Source organism: Erpetoichthys calabaricus, chromosome 12, assembly GCF_900747795.2.
Source record: "Erpetoichthys calabaricus chromosome 12, fErpCal1.3, whole genome shotgun sequence".
Classification (NCBI taxonomy): domain Eukaryota; kingdom Metazoa; phylum Chordata; class Cladistia; order Polypteriformes; family Polypteridae; genus Erpetoichthys; species Erpetoichthys calabaricus.
Genome location: NC_041405.2, coordinates 10,284,415 through 10,301,698, shown reverse-complemented (window position 1 = coordinate 10,301,698; position 17,284 = coordinate 10,284,415). Strand labels below are relative to the sequence as shown.

Below are 17,284 nucleotides of genomic sequence, written 5' to 3'. Positions count from 1 at the left end.
TACATCATCTTTCTATAGTCAACACCGCTCCAGTACATGATGAAATAACATCAGGTTGTGGTAAGAAGGATGGACATCAATGATGGGCATTAGAAATAAATTTATTGCAAATATACTGCAACACACAAACTGATCTTGTTAATACAGCCACAACTGCATATACCCTAGTCTCATGTGGCCTGATGTGATTCTCAAATGATAGCCCATTAGAAAGTTTGAAATTAATAGCAGCAAAATCTGCCACAGCAAAGGCTATGCCTATTGAGCTTCTTTGTAAAACACCTGCCTTCGTTCCCATCAGCTTGTGTACTTTACGCCACCAGGGTTTCAGGTAGAGGGCAAAAAAAAAAAAAAAAAAATGAGCAAAAGACTTGACACTGAGTGAAAATAAAAACCAAAAACTGCAGTTATCAATTCAAGATCTCAGTAAGAGAACAGAAGCTTAATGATTAATTTGTACATTGTAATGAGCACTGCAACAAAGACAGACACACATGGCCTAATAAGAGCAAAGAGCTTAGATAAGCACTGTGGTCTAACTATATTCTATGTGTTAAAATGCTACAGCTATGTATATTCTGGCATGGCATGTGTGCATTTCCAAAGTGACAGTCAGGTTACCTTCCATTTGTTATTCGTTTAGATATGCAATCAGAAGGTTGGCGCTGTGCAGCCTTTTCCATGCTTCTGCTGGTGTCATTTGGCACATTAGTTGATTTGGGCATTTTGAGTACTGAAATCTACATGAACTGTGGCTCTTCATATCAGTTTTCTTAACAGCAGTTCTTTTCACCTCCTTTTCACAGGGTATAACACATCATCAACTTCAAATACATATTTTGTAATTCATATTTTTAATAACTCAGGTGCCAATTCCTTCAATCTTGCATCAAATACTACACTACTGTCATAACTGAACACCAGTGAGCACACACTGTGCCTGCTGCAACATACCATTCACTTCTACCAATTCTCCACTGATGTTTTTGAATACCAATGTATAATATGATAGAGAAAGGTTTTTGCTTGCGACAAGCTATGCTTATGTTTAAACACATACAATGAGCTCTCTGCTCATGACAGACATTTAATCAGGGTCTTTTAGACTCTGGACAGTTGATCATGATTGGAGCCTCCTCTCTGTCAGATCAGGTTAACAAGAGCACCAGAGCTCTTTGCAGATCAAAACCACCGTCCCAACTTTGAATGTCACTTTCTCAAGGTGTTGAATGGGCTGGAAATGACACTCGGTGAGCAGCCTTATTGTGCCGACCCAGATTTAAGCAAAATTTATTCATGGTTGTATCCAGATGTATGTATTATAAATCTGGCTCAACAAGAATAAATGTACCCAGACAGACAGTCAAGGTTACTTTGCTTAATGAGGAGACCTTGCATTCTGCAATTGTTTTTTACATACTCGATCTGTTAGGGTTTAGTAAACCATTAAGAAGGAGATAAAAATCTTAACTACAAGACTGCTTGTGTTGTAATGGTTAGCGTGCTTACATTTTATGCCGGAAACTCATGTTAGATTCTCACCAATTACATTTTTTTTTTTTAAATAATCAAGCTCGTATTTCACGATTTTTGTCATAGCCCCAAACTACCCTTGACTGCTGTAGTATTTCGTAAAATCTTACATTAAAATAAATGACTGTGTTTAGACTAAATATGATCCTAATTTGTTAGAAGAATTCAGTCGCTTATGGAGTTTCAACCACTCCACTTGCTCCAATCTCTATGCTCTCCACCCTGAGGGTTAAGGGACACTTTGAGGAGACAAGACAGAGTTATGTCAAAAACCTGACTAACTACAACAGAAAACAATGCTGATCACACTGTGACAATGTACTCCCACCCAGGTGGCTTGGAGCCATAACAAAAACAAAAAAGGAAATGCTGGATTAAAGATAAAAAAATCAAATATTATGGGCAGGAATCCAATCTTTCTCCCAGCTTTGCATGCTGAATGTGTAAATACTTTTATATGCAAAATGTACCACTTTGGTGCATGAAAGGCACTGCAAAACCAAACATGAACAACACAATATCTTATAACTACTAAATCGGACTAAAGTCACTTTAAAATCACTCGGATACATCAGCTTGTTATATAATACTTTTACTACAGACCAGTTCCTGTCAGACATCCAGCCCACAAAATTAACTTGTGTCCATTAGAAACAACATTAAACCTACAACTAGGGAGCACACCATTCAACTTTACTACAGATGGCAATTTCTCCTTTAATGCTGGTACCAATGCTGTGAGGCTGTCCAATTTTGAAACTCCTCAGCCCTGAAGATAATATTTTGGACTACTGGCTAAAACCTGGTGCTTTTAATTTTTTTATTTTTACCTTTTTTTTTTTTTTTTTTTTTTTTTTTTTTTAACACAAATATCTTTAGAAAAATAAATGGTATTAAAATGGTAACACAAACTTTTACAAACAGAAGACTGTTGGCAGTAGATGCTCTACTATAACTTCGATGTTAGCAAACTAGCACCTTGTTTAAAACATTTTGACTACTACAGACTTATATCAAATGTGTTGTTTTGACTTAATATATTTCCCATTTTTCCAATTGTTTCAAATGTCATTAAACTCTACATACCTCAGCCATCATACATGCCACAGGGTAAGGATGGGCAAATGCCCAGATTAGAGATTAATGGCATTCATGAACAATCCACACTAGCAAAGAAAAAATTGAAAATGGTGTTCATTATCAAAAGTTTTTCTGCTATAGTATCTTTTTAGGGATAGAGCAATGTTTGTTAACGAAGAAAACAATAAAGCATGAAGTAAATCAAAATGTCAAAAACATTAAGAAAACAAAGAGCTCCAAACTAGAATTCTTTGCTAGAGCAAACAAAGTACTACTGCTTCTAAAGGTTACAAATTAGTATGAAGTAGCCCAAGCCATGGAAGATATTAACTGGGAGTTCTGCCAAAATAAACACAAATTTGAGTGTTTCCAGGCATTGTTTCCATCAGCTAATGCAGAGAAGTTAATAAAGATGTGATCACAGACAAAATGATCACATCAAAATCAAAGTCTGTGATAGATTAGATGATAGTCATGCATTAGCATTTTCAAAAAGCTCAGTTTTCCCTATCCACACTCCAGCACAGCAGTTGTGGTTTTCAGCAATCACACGACTTGAATATCATTTTTTTGAAAAGATCAGTTTTTCAGTTGTTGAAAATATGAAATGTGGATAAAAGGCCAAAATGAATTTTAAACAAAAAAAGTTTTATCATCTGTATTAGTGTGAACCAGTCCTCAGTCTCTGGATGCTGTTTTTGTGTAAATCTTGCAATTCAAACTTAAATTCTAACTTCTGCTCATCACAATAACAAAAAATTATGTCCATTTGAATGAGTATTTTGTATTTCAGGCATTTTTTTTAAAGATTTTTATAAATTTATAAAAGCAATGTAAAGTGCTATCACAGCCAAAATAGAAACTTTGGCAAATGGTAACGCTGTTGATACATTAGTCCCCATCAGGGGATCCGTGTGATTTTGTATCGCCACAGGTTATAGGGCATGAAAGCACTGCTCAACCCACTGATGCCTACAACCAACAATCACTGTCCAAATAAATTTAATAACATGAGAAAAAAAAAAATGCTACATATGCAGTTCATTAGATGACCTCAACCCACACAAATGCCAGTGAGGATTAGCATTACTGGTGACAGAAGATACCAATACTGCTAATGCAATTACAGTATGCATAAAAGCTTGATAATTATTATCTTAATGGTATGGTTGTGCAAATGCCTTGAAACCTGTCATTTAAAGGGCACCAAGCTGAAACACTGCCTTGTTTGAAGACAAGTGTTGAAAATTTGTTTTAACCATCAAATACACAAAGCAATCCAGAAATACGTCAAGAAAAATCTGCATCACTATGATCATTTACAATTTTAAAAAAAAAAAAAAAAGCACTACAGTATTTGACCAATTGAGTAACTGAATCTGCTTAATCCAGTTCAGGGCCTCAATGTTAGGGGGCTGGGGGCCTACCCATGCAGTATCAGGTGCAAGGAAGCAACCAACGCTGGACACAGTACTAGTTCACTGCAAAGCACACTTGCACGCACACAATGTGAATTTTGTATTTTCCCTTAATGTTAATTAATGAGGGCGATTTTAACATGGTCTTTATAAAGCATGATGGTCATTATGGACAATGTGATTTACCTTAACATGTGTATAAACTAGTTAATCGCCAATACTGTTGGGCTGGTAACAGGAAAAATGCATATTAAAACTAACATTAAAAAAACAAAAATTCAAACATTATTATATCCCTGCCACATATGAGTGCAAACCATGATTATTTACAATATTTTATTAGCAAAAACTCTAAGGAGGATTAACACAAAATTTCCAAATGAGTTCTATCAGAAAAATCACTGTTGGGCTTGAGGTATTTGTTGAGCAATTTATATTTGCACTAGTATACTGTGAAAACATAACTGTTAAATCAGACTTAAAGCATACAATGGAAAAGATCAGTTAATAAAAACAAATGTCACAAATACCCAAATGCTTTAATTTTCTCTATTTCGTCCGCATTTGTCCCAACTCTGATGCTACCTTTATGAAATCAACTTTTTCTCTCTATTTTATTAAAAATGTTTTCTGTTGTGTCTGCATTATTCAGCCTTGACCACTCTCCTCCACACCACTCACCCATTCATTACTCCTACTTTGCACATCCTCTCTCCATACCACCCCGTTACACTCTCACTAGTAACTCATCCTTCAATGCAGTTGGTTATAATGGCAAGGCAGAAAAGCAAATTATCCATTCAAGAACTTTGAATATTACATCTTGATAGAAAAAGAGCAGCAAGAGCTGATGAAGAATGTCAAAAAAAGAGCTGCATATAATAAAAATGAAGGACAAAGAAAATTGTCCAGTTAACGAAAAAGAGAAAAATATCCCAAACAACATGGGAACACAAATGCAAAAAGCAACGTTTACAGAATGTAACTTAAGAGGATAAAGTAATTCATATTGTTTTTGATAAGTGTTCAATGTAATTTTTTATTTACTTTTTATTAAGTTTTACTTTTTTACTTCTACTTTTACTTTTTACTACAATTTCTTATTCAATTGTATTTAAAATAGACAGCTGTAGTGAATTACTCAAGTAACCGATTTTCTATAATAACTACAATAAAGACCAAACCGTCTTCCTCCTGTGCTCCACTGCATACTCTTCTATATACCACTGCTTTAAATACAATCGTTTTCTCTAGTGGAGGAGGGCTGCAAGAGCCTTCAAGTGGCTCAGCGGCAAGATAGCGGGCACCCAACGCCCATCCTCACGGGGGGCAAGTGAAGCAAGTAGGTTATCTCAAACTTCCTTAAAACAGAAAGTGCTCTAGTGTTTTCAAGGTGCCTTGCATATCTGAGCACAGTTACTTACTGCTTATGACTATGTACTTAATCATAATTAGCCATTGAACAGGACTAACATTAACTGCAATAATGATTCGTAAATTGTGACGGTATCCCATTCATTCCTGAATCATTCAAATACAGTATGGGTTGCATTTCCCGTGGTGCGGAAGTAGACAAACTTATTAGAATGGATATGGTTTAATGGAAAAAGTACAGTCATGTCCATTACATACAGAGGAGGAGTATTAACACTTCATTTCTTTATAAAATATCAATAGTGTTTCATTAAAAAGCAATTCATTTATCACTTCCAATTCAAACACCTAATTGAAAAAACACAAGTTAAAACGATTGCAACTTGTGGGTGGATTGTCACGCTATGTTAGTTATGCACAAAGCAAATACTTTTATTTTTGAAATAATTCTGTAATAGTATCAAAGTAACAATCGCAAATGCCCTTTTGCCTTGAGGAAGCTACGGGTTTCCTCACTTTATTAACTTAAACTGTACTGGATTTGTCAACAGGCATAGCTCCCACAATATAACGATGAAATCTTCCTTAGAGACTTTGAAATTACTTGAACACACACAATGCGATAACCAGAGCGCTTAGAGAAATAAATATGCAAAGTACACACAGACAGTACCTGAGCTGGCATCCGCCAAAATGGGCTGGATTAACCAGTATTTCAAAATGGCCCCATGTGATTATTTGCATGAGTGGGCCATAGGATGCACTAAATGGTGAAGTGTCCTGGGGCCTCATGTATAAATGGTGCGTACGCACAGAAATGTTGCGTACGAACGTTTTCCACGCTCAATCGCGATGTATAAAACCTAAACTTGGCGTAAAGCCACGCACATTTCCACGGTACCTCATACCCTGGCGTACGCAATTTCTCCCGCTTGGTTTTGCAGACTGGCGGGCACCCAGCGTCAAAGCAGTGCTACTGTTCCTGTGTGGTTACCCTTTGTTTCTTAGATCCACATTCCTGACGTGGCTTTATAAATACACTGAAACTAACTGCATATCATTTATTAGTGTAATGCATCTGATTGTAATTAACCTGCAGCAATATAATTGTCCAGGGAATAGCCATAGTATTCCAAATACCATAACTGCTTTAGCATTGTTACTCTCACTGCATCTTCTTTCTTCAGCTGCTCCCCATTAAGGGTTGCCACAGCAGATCATCTTTTCCCCAGATTACTCTCACTGCACCACTCAGCAGTATTTATATCACTGTATCTGAGTGGGGAATCACAGCAGCAGCTGATTGGAAAGAGAATTATCGGTATACAGCATGAAGCAGACGCTGCCTCAGCCATGGCAAAACACTTCAAAGCCTTTCCTGCTGTACAGACCTCGCGGTTCAGAAAAAGTTTCATCCCAAGAACTATAAACGCACTCAATCAGTCCATCAAGTGCTCCTTGTAGAACTGTTTGTACTTATAAGTACAATTACCCCACTGTAAACTTGCACTACAGTTATAATATTGCACAACCTGCGCCACCTTATAAAGCGTGTATTTACATATGATGACGATATCATTAAGATGAAATGCAGCATCTTATACACAGATAAAACTTAACTTCATTTAAATAATCTGTATTGTTAATAATTAAACATGTGAGGACACGGTGCCGCAGCGCTAGCTAGTTCAGGGATTGTTCCTGCTTTGCGTTGTATTCTTGCTGGGCTGACGCGACACTGAAAGGGCAGACGGATAGAATAATTAAACATACTACGAAGATATTTCAATGTTCCTTAAAAGTTTTTGAAGAATCTGCGTTCTAAGCTTACAAATGGCTTCATGTCTATTACAGAGCTGATTGTGTGGCGATTGGGTATTTGGAGAAAGTAAGGACAATGAATTGGAGGTTAGTACATTTGAAATAGACAGTACTTCTGTAATAAATTATTTCATCGAAGGTCGCACATGGCACAGAAAAGCCTCTTGCATGAGACATGAACAAGCACTGCGCCACCGTGTTCCCATGTTTAATAACATGCTTTCATTCTTATCATGAACAAGATATCAAGTATACATCTCAGTATTTTAATTATTCAGAGAGCTATAATATCACGCATGCAATGGATTATGTGTCCTGTTGGAGAAAGAGAAAGCCCATTTAAGAAGCAGGTAGTGATTCACACACAGTGCACGAAGATGATCAAATACAGAACAAAGCATTTAACGTGCTACTTATTTATGATGGGATTTGAGAAATTAGTTAAACGATTTTAAGATGAACTTTATGATGTTCTAATTTAATGGCAAAATAAACTACATGATTTAAAGTGGAAATTTCAAGATTAAAGTTGACATTTCGTGTTTTTTTCCCCCACTGTGTGCCTATTTTTTTTGTCTGTACCCTAATAAACTTTCATATGACACTCAGACGGGTGGGCTACAACACGCCTTTCCACGGCGACTTTGATATGTGACTTTTTTTATTTCGGGCACTGTGCGACTTTGTGAACTTAAATTTTCAAGTTTCTCCGAGACACTGTCACTTGATCAACTTCCTTTTGTTGTTTATATCACTGTTTAAACCAACAAATAGTACGTTTTTCCTTTGCCTCCACTTGGTATTCGTAAATTCTTATATTTTCCCCCCGTGCTTTTCCCATTGTCTTTTCACAGAAGGCTGAGCTTAAGGGCTATTTATATTGATTTGCATATTCAAAGAGGCGTAATTCTGGGAGGGAGTTGGGGCGGGACAGAAGGCGCGTGCACGTGCGTTACTTTTCACGCTGATCGGGATTTATGTAGCGGAAGAACGTGGAAGTTTGCGTACGTACATAATCTTGCATCTGGATTTTTCTGTGCATACACACATTCCCACTTTTGTGCTTACGCCATGTTATAGTGTGAGTTCTATGCACGGCTATATACATGAGGCCCCTGGTCTGTTCCCTGCCATGAGCCAAGGGATATCAGGACACGTACATTACTACCAGATGGTAAACCTTGGTGCATGACCAAACTGGCTATAGTATAGTGACTGCAGACAGCAGGTTTAATCTACACCAATTATTTGACATGCAACTATGAAAGAATTAATAAACCTGCTCATGGTCACATGGCAGGGAAAAGAGTAACATGTATACTGTACTTTTTTTTTTTTTTTTTTTTTTTCACCTGTATTATTATCATTCTTTAATTTAATATTATTTATTGTATCAGTATGCTGCTGCTGAAGAATGTGAATTTCCCATTGGGATTAATAAAGTATCTATCTATCTATCTACTTCTTGGGTCTAGTACGTTATTGAAATATATGAGTTACACTTTGAAAGTACAAGCAATTATGTGCCATTATGAAATCTCTACTCAAGCTGTTTTAAAAGCCCACTATTAACATCTCATTGACTGTATTCAAAAACTGATACTTGAAATCTGAAGCCATAAACTTAATATTGTGTGTGTGTTTTTAACTTGTTCTCATTAAAATCTAATGTTGCTATATTAATGTGCTGTTCTACTACACTGTCTTCCAGTGACCTATTCACCTGTACTTAACATAAAATCCATATGGATCCTTGCAGAGAGAGCAACTATTTGCTGCAGCAAATATTTTACACACTAGGTGTGTTTACTTAAGGGTTAGAAAGGAAGGTAGATATGGGATTTGAATGCTTAATGTTCCTAATTTCAGGGAAGCTACTGGGGGAATTTTCATTTATACTGTTTTAAAACATAAAACCATAAATAAAAATACAAAAGTAAATGAGTTACTATTCTTAATATGCATCTTCTGAAAAAAACACAATGCTTCCTGTTAAAATAATCATTAAATATTTTCAGTAACTTACCCCACACCTAGAATGCAACTTTGCTCTACATATCCCCACATAAGCATGTGTGGCAATCAAGATCTGACACCAATTTTACTGCCCTGAAGCCTCATTACAGAATTTGTTGTGAATATGTTTAGGTTTGGGGGTCCTACTGGCTGGAACTAAGCACCTAGATGTGCTCAATCAGTACCATCAAATTTATAATTTAAAAATTCTACAGAACCACATTCTATCTCTTCTAAATTAGAGCTGTTCTTCCACTCTCTCAAGAAGGACCCTGCCAAGCTTTAACGTACAGCAGCTTCTCTCATTTCAGCTGCACTCTTACCTACTCATGCTGACCAAGTGTTTTCAAGCTTCCTCAGCTATATTTACACCACCTGTTTAGTCACACCAATTTTTTGGTATATTTCCAACACAGATCAAATTAATTTTCCCCCACTGCAAAAGTTGCAAAAAGCCCAGATAGAATGTGATCCATGAAATATCAAATAAGTACTTTATTGATGATACTCATACAAATTAAATATATCAATATAAAAAAGTTCAAAAAAGGGAGAATGGTAATATTTCCAAGAAGCCCACAAACAAACAAAAACACACAGACATTAATTAAATACTACAAATAAGCTGTCAAATGAATGCATTTCATAGGTTGTTTATAAATAGTATGCAAGTGCTACATTAAACAGGATACAGTGGTCCCTCACTTTATCGCGCTTCGACTTTCGTGGCTTCACTCCATCACGGATTTTAAATGTAAGCATATCTAAATATATATCACGGATTTTTTGCTGGTTCGCGGATTTCTGCAGACAATGGGTCTTTTAATTTCTGGTACATGCTTCCTCAGTTGGTTTGCCCAGTTGATTTCATACAAGGTACGCTACTGGTAGATGGCTGAGAAGCTACCCAACCAGAGCACGTATTACGTATTAAATAAAACTCCTCAATGATGTAAGATATGCTTCCCACGCGGTGCTTCGCATACTTGAAAGATCAAACAGCACTTATTGATTTTTGATTGTTTACTTTTCTCTGTCTCTCTCACTCTCTCTGACATTCTCTGCTCCTGACGGAGGGGGTGTGAGCAGGGGGGGCTGTTCACACACTGGCCTGGAGGATACGGACGCTCCTCTAAAAAATGCTGAAAGACTACCTTCACATTTCTCCCTTTCTTGCAGCTGCTTTGTCTGGCGGTGCTTCGCATACTTAAAAGCCAAACAGCCCTATTGATTTTTGATTGTTTGCTTTTCTCTCTCTCTCTGACATTCTCTGCTCCTGACGCGCACTCCTTTGAAGAGGAAGATATGTTTGCATTCTTTTAATTGTGAGACGGAACTGTCATCTCTGTCTTGTCATGGAGCACAGTTTAAACTTTTGACTAAAGGGTGTTATTTCATGTCTAGAGGGCTCTAATAATGTTAAAAAACCTATTTAGAAAGCAGTAAACAGGATTTATATGCTCTAACTGCGAAAATATTTGATTCACAGTATAAATAAAGAATCCTACTTCACGGAAATTCATTTATCGCAGTAGAGTCTGGAACGGATTAACCGTGATAAACGAGGGTTTACTGTAATTCTGTTTTGAATTGACCTATGACAATTACCAGACAGAAAGTGAACAAAGGATGGGGTGGATGCAATGCTAATAAAAACGTACTTGAAAAAAATATTCCCCAGATAAAACCATTGTCAACAAAAAAATATACATAAAGGCAACAGACAACTTTAAGTAATGTGCCTGTGTGTGTCTCCGGTTCCTCCGAACAACGTGGTCACTTCGGCTTTTGTGACATGATCGAAAGGGTTAGTGTGAGACACACAATCAGGAGCAAAGGCTCAAGAGGCACTCTAATAGTTGTCGTTAAAGACGAGGAGTGGTCAGGAGGAGAACAAGGCACCTCAAAATGACAAGAGCTCTTAGAAAACAGACTTTACAGGAACATACTCGAGGGGATAGGAGAATAAAAAGCAAATGTGTACAAGGTACACATAGGGCAAAAGATATCGAATATTTTGAAATTTATTCCATTATCTGTCTTTGACAAGTAATTTGGCTAGTATTATTAGAAAGTTAAGTTGGTTAAACCCCTATAATTTTAATTAATAAAAGGTTATAAAAAACATTGGGGATCTTTTTTAATTACTCATTAGCTCTCTGCACTGACTGAAGGTGGGGGTTTTAATGTGATTTATGATTACAAATCTGTAATATATGGGGTAGACAGATAGTGACAGAACACAGTTTTTAATTGTTTGAGATTTCTTTTACTAAATTTTACTCTTGGTTATCATATTATATAACAGTTTCTGTTTTACATTGATTTAGGTCAAAGAAAAATAAAGATTACATCACGTGTCAAATTCACATTGATTATTCTAAAATAGTACCTTTTGGACGACTGGAACAGCAATTTGAAAATGAAAAAAAAGGAAGTCAGAAATGTGTATTCATTATCCAAGGGTCTCTCCGCTTCACTCTTGAATCTACTCATAATATTTCAGATTGATTTTTTCCTTTCCTCATTTCATAATCTCATACATACTGTATTTTAATGTTTATGATCCTAACATGAATATGGGTAATGAGTATTTTTTTAACTATGCTGTGGGGGCTTTACACGTGTGGTATGTAATTCTTCGACTTAACTATTTATCGGTGCGTATTGGTTTCATTACATCTTTCTTCTCTAAATGCAAGTACAGACTACTACTCTTGCTTAATTACTCCCAAACCTTGATTTTTGCATAAAGAAGCAAATCACAATTCTATTTACGTATTATATGTTCCTACTCGATTGTGAATGTGAAAACAATACTGTTGATCGTGGTAAAAATTGTGGACAAGATTCAACCAATCTTCTGCCATAATTAACAATCAGCAAGTGGCATCTCTTAATGAGCTCAAGGAATATTTCTTTAACCCAAGAGGCTAATAATGCTGATGAGGTCTTGAAGATGAGGCAGCATGCCTTTCCATTCCAAATCTTTTGGTACTGACATGCATTGTCACCAAAGGGTGAATGCTGTAACACCACTCATCACAAACGAACAGCAAGTACCTGGTCCAACTGAGCTAAAGAAACACTCACCTTGGATGCCTGACTATCAGGCCCTACGACTCACACAAACAAGAAGATACAAGTCTAAGGTGTCATGTTATTTTTAGCACTACGCCCTTCATAGCTCTAGTCTAGCTGGGTTCAAATCACAAAAAGAAGATCAGAACAGGGTGAAGACAAGCTAAATAAGCAAAACATCAAAACATTCTGACCAGTGCCATAAATTATATTAACTGTATAAACCAACAAATACACTGGCAGTTATATTAGATAAAGAACAGCCTAATGTATTTGCATCACAAACTTACTGTTCCACGACTGTTAACCCTTTAACATTTAACAAATTGGGTCATTTTCCATGTTTAATATGGAGCTGTTGTTATAATGTGCTAAAAGCTGATCAGAGTGCACTTATGTCTGTGTTACTTTGAAACAATGTTCCATTTATAACATTAAAGGGATAATACATGCATCTTGTTGCCACTACCCAACCTTTGATATTGGAAAAACATTAAGACCTGTCAAAAACAGAATTGTGGGACATAAAAGCAATATGTGTGCTGACTTTATTCTGCATCCTACATATAGTAATTTTGTACAGGAAAAAAAAAATCTGCTTCCCAACTTTAATATGTAGTGTTGCAAATAGTTACACTATGCATTAGGGTGGATACTTATTACTCATTTATTGAAAACTGAAGCAGCCTGGCTATTTAAGTAGAATACCTAAGGCATCAAGACCTTGATTAGACCAATAAATTGGCCTGCTACCTATAAAATGAAGGTTGGTAGCTAATTGATATTGTTGTTCACACCATATCTTGCCTCATCTTCAGCTAGTCCTGCATCTTTTGTATGCTACTTAAGATATTTCTACTGGCCTCTAGACTATTGGTCCTTAAGTATTTTAATTATTTATAGATGTTTAAATAGTCATTTGGTGTATGAAATATCCAGTGACCTATATTTTATTCTCAAAAAGGCAAGAAAAAATGAAGAAAATTAAGGTAATTTGTTAAAAAAAACACCTTGTAACTATTATTTAGTATTTTTGACTAAGTCAGCATTATTTATATTTTTTCCTGTTTTTGTTTTTTTTTTTTTGTAATTTCTAAAACTAAACTGCGTGGCTCCAAAGTAAGGACAACTTACAATGGAAAACAAACCTTCCTTGTATGCCCTAGCTCCAAAGAAAGGACAACTTACAATGGAAAACAAACCTTCCTCGTATGCCCTAGCTCCAAAGAAAGGACAACGTACAATGGAAAACAAACCTTCCTCGTATGCCCTGTTTTGTGCTCCATCTAATACTATCTATTGTCAATTTACCAGCAAACCAGTCATCTACCAAATACTTAAAAACACAGAACCTACGGTTGAGCAATTTTTCCAATTAAACCATTTAATTTGAATTATTTTAAAAGTGATACTCAGAAATAAAAAAAGTGGTTTTCAACTACCAATTGGTACAGTTAAGCAGTTGAGTTAAAGAAAATAATGCAAAGACTGCATCTCTCTAATGAATGAGATGCTGCAAAAAAAGTATAACTTTAATTCAGTTGTTATTTTGCATATTAATGATCATCCATCCATCCATTTTCCAACCCCTGAATCCGAACACAGGGTCACGGGGGTCTGCTGGAGCCAATCCCCAGCCAACACAGGGCACAAGGCAGGAACCAATCCCGGGCAGGGTGGCCAATCCACCGCAGGACACACACAAACACACCACACACCAAGCACACACTAGGGCCAATTTAGAAACGCCAATCCACCTAACCAGCATGTCTTTGGACTGTGGGAGGAAACCGGAGCGCCCGGAGGAAACCACGCAGACACGGGGAGAACATGCAAACTCCACGCAGGGAGGACCCGGGGAAGCGAACCCGGGTCCCCCAGGTCTCCCAACTGCGAGGCAGCAGCGCTACCCACTGTGCCACCGTGCCGCCATATTAATGATCAGATGGGACATAAATAAATGTAAAACAGTTTGCTGAATGACAATAGCCATTCAAATTGGCAGCACATCCAGTTTATTTCAGCACCTAAAACTGAAATGCCTAGCGGAAAGGAATAAATACAAGAAAGCATGGGATTAAAGCTAAAGTCTGTACTCAACAGACAGCTTTGACATATTTTTCTCACTGCTTCATCATTTACAACACAAGGCATGACCCCCATTATACTTCTGTTAGACAGCATGATTATGTTAGGAAGAGAGTGTTCTTTATCCAGTGGAGCTGTCCATCATGCATTCTTCGCCTGCTTTGGTGACTGGGCTATGGTAGGGAGAAGAACAAGCAGTCTGCACATAACAGGCAGTCGGGAGAGCTGTCAGAGTGCCCCTAAGAGGATGGGTCTCCTCTACGGGTGGATCACTCCGGAGACCTCAATTTGTAGTACAGGGAAGAAGCTATCTGGTGTGCTCTGCAAGCTAGTGTTTGAGGAGAAGTAGCAAAATGAGGCACGGTATAGGGCAGACCATGGTGCAAAAACAGGAAAAGCTGTAAAAGAAAACTGCAAAGTTATAATGTGTTGCCCAGCATAGCATTATTTTCTTATTTTGCTATAATTATTAGTTGTAGGTTCATCTTCTCTTTTCCATCTTCTTTATAGGATTTGGGAGCAGATTTTTTTTTTAAATAAGTGGCAGTTGATGCGATCCTTTTGAAATAAAACCAGTCTTGTCAATCAACACAGTTGGTGTATTATCCGTTTCAGTACAAACCTGCATGCTAGGTTCAAAGACGTCTAAACTGGCTCAATGTGATGGTGTTTGGTCCAGGTTTGGTTTCTGGCTTCAGCAAGGCCAAACAAAGAATTGCAATGGCAAACCCATGGGTCTAATGAATTTCATATCGTCAATCTAGTAGCGTCTTGTTTTAAACGTCTGTGGTGGCAACATCATGATTGTCTCAGGATTAGCTGTTAACGCAAATTTAACGACTTACGGATCCAGAAGACGCTGTGAAAGTTGTTTCTATGAAGACAAACATCAATTAGTAACTACAAGACGTATTAAATCGCTCACATGACTCTAGTCTGACGCATTTCTCGCGTCCAGATTAAGGCTAGCCAAGTGGCACTGCAGCAGCATTACGCTTCGTTAGGCTAGGACACCATAAACCGGTTATTCTTTTAGATGTAACCCTGTTTACAAACAGGTTTCGTAGATTTGCCTAAATTAACGTACAATACACTAGAATTCGGTGGCAATTTCACCTTATGCAAAAAACACATACATAAACTTCCGAAACACAAGATAATGACCCTCCTGGCCAGACGCGTAAGGAAATCCAAATAAACAATTTATGACTCAGCATCACAGTACGCCCCCTTGTTAAAGGGCTACGGATATTTTAATGAATAGGCAAAAGGTGTGCAAAGGAACAAACTGCGGGGTGTGGCTTTCCGAAGGTTCATCCGTTTAATAATTTGAAATTTGCGTTTCCTAGCTACGGCTCCCTAACAGCGACAGGCCTACTAGGCCCCCTAGCAGTAGCGCTTCCGCCAGACCTAGGCCACAAGTAAACACGAACGTCCTGAGGGCAAAGGAGGGGATATAAATCTGCACCAGCTTCCCCCGCCTATTCGTATGGCACGTTTTATTTCCGACCCAGGTGTCGAACGGTAGGCGGATGAAACGTAAAGAAGCACAACCGTCACCTACTGCAAATGATCTCCCGTCAACCGCAGTAAACAAACACAACCGACAACAAGGCCTCGCTTCCGCACCGCTCTGGACTGACAGTTCACAGCCGAAAGGGCGTGAAGAACTTCGGTGTGCGGCCTACCTTTCGGACAACGGGAAGGTTCGTGCTATTCACCTTCAATAAGCAAAATAAATTCAGCGGTAAAAACACTTAAGTAAAAAATGTCTCAAACCCCCAAAAACTCTCATATAAATAAAAACTACGGTCTCAAATACACGACGGCTGAATGTTTCTATATATTCAATATAGCAATGCGAACGACAACAGGCAAACGCACTCTAAGCCTGCAAGCCCACTGACACCCAAATGCAAGCATACATGCATAGATGCAGTAAATTGTAAAAAAGTATTTAATTATACAGTAAACCACACACTCGCCATTATAGCCAAGTTTGAAAGAGTCTTACTTACCTCAGGAATAATATTGATAAAGTGCTTCAGTGCGAAAGTCCAGCAAGATGAGGCATTCGAAGGCAACACAAAAAAGGAGAGAGACAGACAGAAAGGAGCGAGAGAGAGAGAGGGGAGAAATTGTTTTCACGCCCCCTCCCCCCAAAAATAAAAAATATAAAAAATAAAATAAAAAAGCCTACCCCCGTCCCCAAACCCCCCGTACAGTGTGCAGAAGACGCGCTGCGAATAAATCCCCGGCTCTGGGGGGGTCCGGCGCAGGCTGGCTATGTATTTTTAAACCGCTGCGGAGCTCTCCGGGGCTGGTCGGCCATTTTAGTGCTTGGTCTGTGTCTGCTCCGCTCTGCCTGCCCCCCTCGCGCACACGCGAGCGCGCTCTCGCTCTCCTGTAAGAAAAGCCGCCGCTGTGTGGTGTGTTTTTTTTTTTTTTTTTTTTTTTGACCTTCAGACTTGCAAAAAATGATTGACGAGTCACTCTCAAAGCTGATTGCTTTCCTAAAAAAATGACTGACTAGCAATGCTTGCATCTGATTAGTTCTTGCACGCCATACCTCGCAGCTTATTGGTAGTCTGTAAACCGATTGTCTGGAACCCCGCCCAAATTCCGATGCCTTCGGGCTACAGACGTACTCGACTGCAACTCGGCTCTTGATACGATTGGTTAGAATTTCTGTCAAATGAACAGCTTGGTCACACCTTCTTAAAGGGTACCGCGCCTTTTGGAAAGCAGCCAACACAGAACAATGACTCTTGGTGTCCACATTGCTGGGTTTAGTCTTTAGGAGATCAAACCGTAAAATTCTGCACATTTTAGACCCTCTCAACCTCTCTGGCATTCATAACGTAGCCCTTAAA

The 17,284-nt window shown here is 38.0% G+C and overlaps 1 protein-coding gene across 1 annotated transcript in view; it reads right to left on the bottom strand.

Moving 5' to 3' along the window:
* tnrc6ba (trinucleotide repeat containing adaptor 6Ba) overlaps positions 1 to 16,982 on the bottom strand; it is a 104,778-nt gene extending 87,796 nt beyond the window's left edge. Inside the window, 1 exon segment of the mRNA XM_051934633.1 lies at positions 16,430 to 16,982. The gene's annotated coding sequence lies outside the window, so the exon portion shown is untranslated.
* Positions 16,983 to 17,284: the final 302 nt, after the last annotated feature.